Source organism: Dipodomys spectabilis, unplaced genomic scaffold (genome assembly GCF_019054845.1).
Source record: "Dipodomys spectabilis isolate Male_0828 unplaced genomic scaffold, ASM1905484v1 ptg000141l, whole genome shotgun sequence".
Classification (NCBI taxonomy): Eukaryota; Metazoa; Chordata; class Mammalia; order Rodentia; family Heteromyidae; genus Dipodomys; species Dipodomys spectabilis.
In genome coordinates this window covers 9,786,709-9,794,557 of record NW_024870818.1, presented here as the reverse complement: position 1 = coordinate 9,794,557, position 7,849 = coordinate 9,786,709, and the positions used below count along the sequence as shown (strand labels likewise).

The window sequence follows — 7,849 nt, the reverse complement described above, 5'->3', positions numbered from 1 at the left end:
TTTCATTGGTGTCCCTCTGTCATGCTATGGCCCATTACCATTTTGGTTAGTTGTTACTTTTTTACCTTAAAAAATTTACTTTTGGAGCCGGGCACCCGTGGCTCCTAGTTACTCAAGAGGCTGAGATCTGATGATTGAGGTTCAAAGACAGCCTGGGGAAGGAAAGTCCATGAGACTCTTATCTCCAATAAACCAGCCAAAAACCAGAAGTGTCGCTGTAGTTCAAGTGGCAGAGTGTTAGCCTTGTGTAGCTGAGCGACAGCGCCCAGGCCCACAGTTCAAGCCCCATGACAAAAAAAAAAACAAACAATAAACAAAAACAACAATTACTTTTGGGTGACATTGACCAATATGCACTGGATTCATAAACTGCTTTGTTAAATGGCAACTCCTTTCTACAATTATTTAAAAAGCCTAAATAAATTTTAAAAATTTACTTTTTATTTATTTTTTTAAAAAAGTATTTGTTACCACTAATAGTTGTTCTTTTTCTTAGTGGATGGATTTCCTTGTATGGACCACAATCCTGATGCCTTTCTACCTTGTTAGAAATATCTCAGAGAAAGTTCTACATATTTGTGTTAACCAGAATCAGTTTAAAACTAGATTAAAAAAATGTGTTTATATGTATGGGAGTCTAACTGAGTGAACATTGGGATGTTATTTAAATTTATGCTGGTTAATTCTTTTAAATATAGTGCGATTCTTGTTCCTTCTGACAAAACAAGTTTTTTTTAAAATGAGAAGTACGTTTGGAAATAGTCCTTAAAATAGTGAAATTCAGTTTTAATAAGTATTGTTTACTGCATATAATCAGTATGTTTGTTAAAAATACTAAATCATTAACTTAATTGTATAGAATAGGGAGCATAGTCATGTAGTTTTGTTCTAACATAAATTCATGAGCAATGTGCTACTGAGGTTTCAAATGGTATGGAAGATTCTGTCCTCTTGGAAAATTTGAAAGGAGAAGAGGTAGTGAGATTATGCGTTAGATAAACAAATTCTTCTTTCTTAATATATTGTTACCATATAATTTCTTCCCCATTGAAAACAATAAGTAGGGTACATTACAATTTAGGGAAAGTTGTTAAAAAAAGAAAGTAATATTTTGGGGCTGGGAAGGTGGCACAGTGGTAGAGTGCTTGCCTTGCATGCATGAGGCCCTGGGTTCGATTCCTCAGCACCACATAAAGCAAAAAAGAAAAAAGCTGTGGCTCAAGTGGTAGAGTGCTAGCCTTGAGCTGAAGAGCTGAGGGACAGCGCCCAGGCCCAGCGTTCAGGCCCCACGACCAGACCCCCCAAAAATAAAAATAAAAAAAGGAAAGTAATATTTAGATTTTTCAGTTCAAAATAGATGCAGGCCATATTTTGAAAGAAATTATTTGTGAACACTCAGGGCATAAATTCTGCATGCCACTAAAAACACATGAGGAAGAATACAGAAATACATAGATACCATTTATTCTGTTTATGGAAAGAAAGTTTCAGTGAATAAATTCAGGTTGAGGAGAGGCAATATTAGACTCCTCATACATTTGAACATCTGTGAGTAGACTTTAGCTGCTTTCAGTCCTCTCATGTGTTCTTTTGTTTATTCATTCATTCAGCCATTTTTTTTACTCACATTTTACTCACATTGTTTCTACATGGGCTTGAACTGTTTACCACCTGTGTCTGCTGGATAGCAGTAAGCACTCAGTGAGTACCTCAGGTATCCTTTCCATTGCAAGGCCTCCCTCAGCCTACTCTAGACGTCTCAGTTCTGTAATCAGCAAAGGGTTAACTCAGCAAGTCTCAGTTTCCAAACTCTTCATATTATAAAGGTCTTCATCGCTGGTCCTTCAATATTTCCAGAGATATAACTTCTGAAGCCTTAAACTACTTCTTTCACCCATAAACTGCATTGTTGAATGGCAATTCCTTGGTACAACTACTTAAAGATAGTTTTTTCTTTTTAAAAATTAGTGTTTTATTGTTATTATAAAGGTGATGTACAGAGGGAGGAGAGTTACATAATTCAGGTAGAGAGTACATTTCTTTTCGGACAATGTCCCTCGCTCTCTCAGTTTTTCCCTCCCACCTCCACCCATAGTTGTATAGTTCATGTTCAACATAATATCTAGTATCACTGCTGTATTTGTTTACCCTTTATCCATCCATTTCTGTGCCCCTATGTCCCCCCAAAGACAGATAAATGAGCAAACAAGACAAAAATAAGATAAAATAAAATAAAAACATACAAGAAAGAAAAACCTTGTTTCCATTTCCTGGAGCCAACTATTCTTTACAATAAAAGATTTTCATATACATAAGATTTTTAGTCACATCAGATAGTTCATGTGTGAGTAATGGTAAATGCCTATTTTACATGCCTGGAGTCCCAGGTCACATTGTATTTGTTTGACCTCTGGGAGAGAGGCTGGAAGCTGTAATGAAGCTCAGTTATGGAGGTGCTCCATGCCTACAGGATTGATTCCCAGTTAGTTCCTGGGAACAAAAGATGGGAATTTCCTAATTGTAAACACTTTGCATATGTGGTCACACATTGTTACTGTGGGGAATTAAGTGGCAGCCATGAGATTCCGTTAGGGGAGGACAATTAGAAACTTGTGCTTGATTTTCTCCTTACTGATTTAAATCTGTATCCTTTTGCGTGGCAAATCATAATGGTGAGCCAAATGGTTATTTTGGAGCCTGTGAATCCTTTTAATAATCATCACATCTAAGACTGGCCTTGACAACCTATCATAATTTTTGTTTGTAACACATCGCACTGTTCATTCATTCGCTCATTGGTAAGACTCTTATCTCCAATAAACCACTCAGAAAACCGGAAGTGGCGCTGTGGCTCCACTTCTTTAGCCAGGGCTAGAGCCCTAGCCTGGAGCTGAAGAGCTGAAGGACAGCGCCCAGGCCCAGAGTTCAAGCTACATGACTGTACACCCCCACCAGAAATAAACAACCCATTTGTTATGAGTCAACAGTATTTATAAGATACTTCTCATTATGTAAAATGTATGATAAAAACTAGGGTTTCAGTAGAAAAATGAAAGTAAGCACTAACTAGTTTTTAGATAAACACTAATAAATTACTTCTGTTAATTCTAAAGGAGTTTTGAATACACGTTATTTTATGTTCTTAAATGCTAAAATAATACATTTCATAAAAGTTACAAAACATTTCATTTTAACTAAATTACACTTTCCCTGAGCATTATTTTCCTCATCTTTGGTCTTAACCTAGCAGTTTTGCTTGGGACACACCTCACAAACACCAAGGGTAAACATAAGAACAAACAGGCCCCAGTAAATAAATATTTTTCTCAGCCACCCTTTTATCTTTATATTTTTCTTCAAAACACAGGGTAGTTATTAGCCTTAAAGGGTTAAAAACTAGAATAGAAATCTCATTTAATTTGTTAGGCTTGTCTTGGCAGCTTTTGGACAGTAGAGAAATTAGTATGCAGTAGAGGGCGCTCAGGTGCTACTTAATGTACCTCTTCAAATCAGGAACCTCCACTGTAACTCCAACTGTAAATAAAACTTTTGTTCTTCACTTTTGTAGGAAAACTTAGAGATTTTTGGCATTAAGGTAACTCCAACATTTTAAAGCTTTAATATACGTATTTTATTTAAGATTAAAAGTTATTGCCCAAATGACTGCAATCAGAACTCCAGAAAGAAAAAAGGGGGAAAAAAATCAAATTTTTATGACCCTCAAATTGATGGTTTTGTTTTTTCATCAGACACTTCTGGGTTGAAAGCACCTGGTACCTATCAAACCCTCCTTTCCATCATTTAGATATTCTAGAACCAGATTATAGAGTGAGGGGGTCTGTAATGAGTGAGGACTCTCAGTTTCACAGTAGTAGTGCAAGGTGCTGACACTGGTGAGCCCTCCCTTCTATTAAGCTGTACAAACAGTTCTGAGAGTGTTATTTTATCTATCTTATTTATTTATCCTATCTATCTATCTATCTATCTATCTATTATTCATGTATGTATGTATGTATGTATCTATCTATCTAGTGCTAGTACTTAGGCTTGAACTTCGAACCTAGATGCTGTCACTTTGCTTTATTGCTCAAGGCTAGTGCTCTATCACTTGAGCCACAGCTTCACTTCTGGCTTTATGGTGGTTGTTTTAAGAAATGAGTCTCATGGACTTTCTTGCCATGGCTGGTTTTGAACAGTGATCCTTAGATCTCAGCCTCCTGAGTAGCTACCATAACATGTGTGAGCCACTGGTGCCCAGCTTCAAAGTGTTATTATCTACTCACACCACCAGCATTACCTAGGTACTTGTGGAATGTAAATTCTTGGGCCTCAGATCTCCTGAATCAGAATGTCTTGGGGTAAGGTTCTTAGTTCATATCTTCTCGGTTTCTTGAGTGATTCTGATGTACACTATAGTTTGAGAACCACTAGGCTAGACATTTGGTTTCACAAGACAAGCTCTGGGGCAACAAGAGCCTAGATGTTATTTATCATTTAATAATCTATTTATTATTGGCTAGCTCTCTCTGTAAGAATCAGGAATAGACTTTCTCTAGGTTAAGTCTCAGAATTTCAGGTGAGTGAAAGTCATGGAGAAAGTACTTTTTCTTTTTCTCTTTATTTTTAATGGAGATGTAAAATTTTATTTAATAAAAAGCGTGAAAGCATGTATCTTTTTATTAATGTGTATTATATTTATTAATGGGGCAAAGTGTATAATGGGGCAAAGAACATGTGCATACAGTGTACTTTGATTAAATCAGGGAAATTAGTATTTTATTCTCTTTGTCTTCTTCTTTCCCTCCCTCCCTCCCTCCCTCTCTCTCTCTCTCTCTCTCTCTTCCCCCTCTCTCTCTCCCCTCTCTCTCCCTCCCCCTCCCCCCCACAGTTTTAGTAGGGTGTGAACTCAGAGTGCATTTGCTAGGCAGGAACTCTGCCACTTGAGTCATGCCCTTAGCCCCCTTTTTAAAAGTTATTGTTTGATAAGGTTTTCCTGGTCCTAAACCACAGTATTCTGTTTATACTTTACACATAGCTGTTATGACTAGGATATGCCATCTCATCCATTTTTTTCTTGGTTGATCTGGTGTCTCACAAACTTATTTGCTTGGGCTTCCCTCAAACCATGATACTCCCAGTCTCAGCCTCTTGAGTAGCTAGGATTGTATGTATGTGTGCCTGCCCCCTCCCTCCCTCTTTTCTCCCTCTTCCCTCCCTCCCTTCCTCCCTTCCTTCCTCCCTCCCTCTCTCCCTCCCTCCCTCCCTCCCTTCCTTCCTTCCTTCCTTCCTTCCTTCCTTCCTTCCTTCCTTCCTTCCTTCCTTCCTTCCTTCCTTCCTTCCTTCCTTCCTTCCTTCCTCCCTCCCTCCTTTCCTCCCTGCCTCCCTGCCTCCCTTCCTCCCTGCCTTCCTGCCTTCCCTCTTTTTTTCCTTTCTTTTCCTTCTCTTTCCTCTCACCCTGCTCCTCAACAGTACTAGAATTTAAACTCAAGGATCTGTGCTTACTAGGCAGGTACTCTACTTCATGTGCCATCTATATGGTATGCAGATGCTCTCTTTCTACATCTATACCTTTTTGCTCTGTTTATTTTTAAGGTAATTTCTTACTTTTTTGCCCCAATTAGCTTGGGCTATGCATAATCCTCCTTTTATGCTTACTATGATAGCCAGAATGACATGTGCATAACACCACAATCCAGTATTTTCTCTTGTGATGAGGGCCTTTCAGATATTTTCCCTGGAGCATATGATCACAATGCCCTCAATCTCTGCCACCTGCATAGCTAGGATTTCAGATGTGAGCCACCTGCACCCAGTTTACTATCATTTATTTTTTAAAAATTATTTTATCTTTGAAACCTTTAAGGTCCTGTCTTCTAGATTTTTATTATTGTGAAAATACCATACAGAGAGGTTACCATTACATGAGCAAGGTAATGAGTACATTTCTTATCAAGCATTGTTCCCCCTCCTTTGTTTTCCCTTCCCATCTCCCCCCCCCCCCACCAAAGTTGTAAAGTTCGTTTTTCGACATAACATCTTGTACATCTCATTGTTGCAATGGGTCCACCTGTATCCCTATTTAAACAATTTGTTTTTTTCCTTCCCCTCCCCAAATTATACCAACATCAAATACAGTGAAAACAGGGGTTATACCGTGGGGGAGGGACATACAAAGCAACAAAGAAATCATCTTATAAGGTGGGGTGGAGATGGGAAGGGATGGGAAGGGGAAACAAAGGAGAAGGCAACAATACTTGATAAGAAATGTACTCATTACTTTGCTCATGTAATTGTAACCCCTCTGTACGGTATTTTCACAATTAAAAAAAAGAAGATGATAAAAAAAGAAATCATCTTATAAATATGTTAGAAACAATCGCATGAAAGGAAAATGTTTGAGTCCTTATCTTGGGGTTCATTTAGCCTAACATCAACTTATCTGACTGTTTCTGCTTGTCTCAGACGTATACTAGTTGTTGCAAATATAGGAAACCATGGGGCTTGTTTCTTTGGGCCTGGCTTACTTCACTGAATATAATTTTTTCCAAGTCTTTCCATTTCCTAACAAATGGGGCAATGTCATTATTTCTGAGGGAGGCATGGAATTCCATTGTGTATATATACCACATTTTCTTGATCCATTTATCTACTGAGGGGTATCTGGGTTGGTTCCATATCTTACCTATGGTGAATAATGCTGCAATAAAAAAATATGGAACGTTTCACAAATTTGCGTGTCGTTCTTGCGCAGGGGCCATGCTAATCTCTGTATCGTTCCAATTTTAGTATATTTGCTGCCGAAGCAAGCACTCTAGATTTTTATAAAATATGATAGTTTATTATGAATTATAGCCACCCTACTGTGTTGCCAAACACCAGAAGTTATTCCTTCTGTCTTTTTATGGTACCTGATTTTTAGTCTCTTTTCAACTTGCATCAAGCTTCCATCAAGGGTTAACCATCAAGGGTTAATACTGATACTTATAAATTGTTATAAGGGATAAATAATACAAAATTGCTAACGTATCTACCCTACTTCTTTGTTTGTTTGTTTTTGGTCAGTTGTGGGGCCTGAACTCTGGGCCTGGGCGCTATCCCTCAGCTCTTCAGCTCAAGGCTAGCGCTCTACCACTTGAGCCACAGCACCACTTCCGGCTTTTTTCTTTTTGCTTATGTGTTGCTGAGGAATCAAACCCAGGGCCTCATGCATGCAAAGCAAGCACTCTACCACTGAGCCACCTTCCCAGCCCTCTACCCCACTTCTTGACACTAGTTGAGAACTGCTTTGCCCAGTTCTCCTACCCTCTTACCAGCAAAATCCTATGCTTTTTTTCCAACAACAATTTCATCATTATTATCCTTTTTCTGTTTTTTTTTGTCAGTCATGTGTCTTGAACTCAGGGCCTGGGCACAGTCCTTGAGTTTCTTTTACTCAAGGCTAGCACTCTACCACTTGAGCCACAGCTCCACTTCTGACTTTGTGGTATTTTATTGGACTTTCTTGTTTAGGCTGGCTTTGAACTGTGATCCTCAGATTTCAGCCTCCTGAGTAACTAGAATTACATGTGTGAGCCACCAATGTGGCCCTTTTTCTAATTGTTATAGGTAAAATTTAGTAGAAAGAATCTCCAGTCTTATTTACCTGGGTGATAGATGTTCTGAGAGCTCCTTTAGAGCTAGAGACCTTTTAATTTTAATCCTAGTTCTCCTATATAATAGGTGTCTGACTTTGAGTCAATTACTTGAACTCTATTTTCCTTTTCATTTAAAAACTGAGTATTAAAATACCTACCTCAGTCAGTCTGAGAGAAAAGGACACAATTAGAGAGTAAATGGTGAAAATTAGACA

General features: G+C 38.3%; 1 pseudogene; it reads right to left on the bottom strand.

Annotated features, from left to right (window-relative positions):
* Positions 1 to 6,706: 6,706 nt before the first annotated feature.
* On the bottom strand, positions 6,707 to 6,806 carry LOC122117529 (annotated as a pseudogene).
* Positions 6,807 to 7,849: the final 1,043 nt, after the last annotated feature.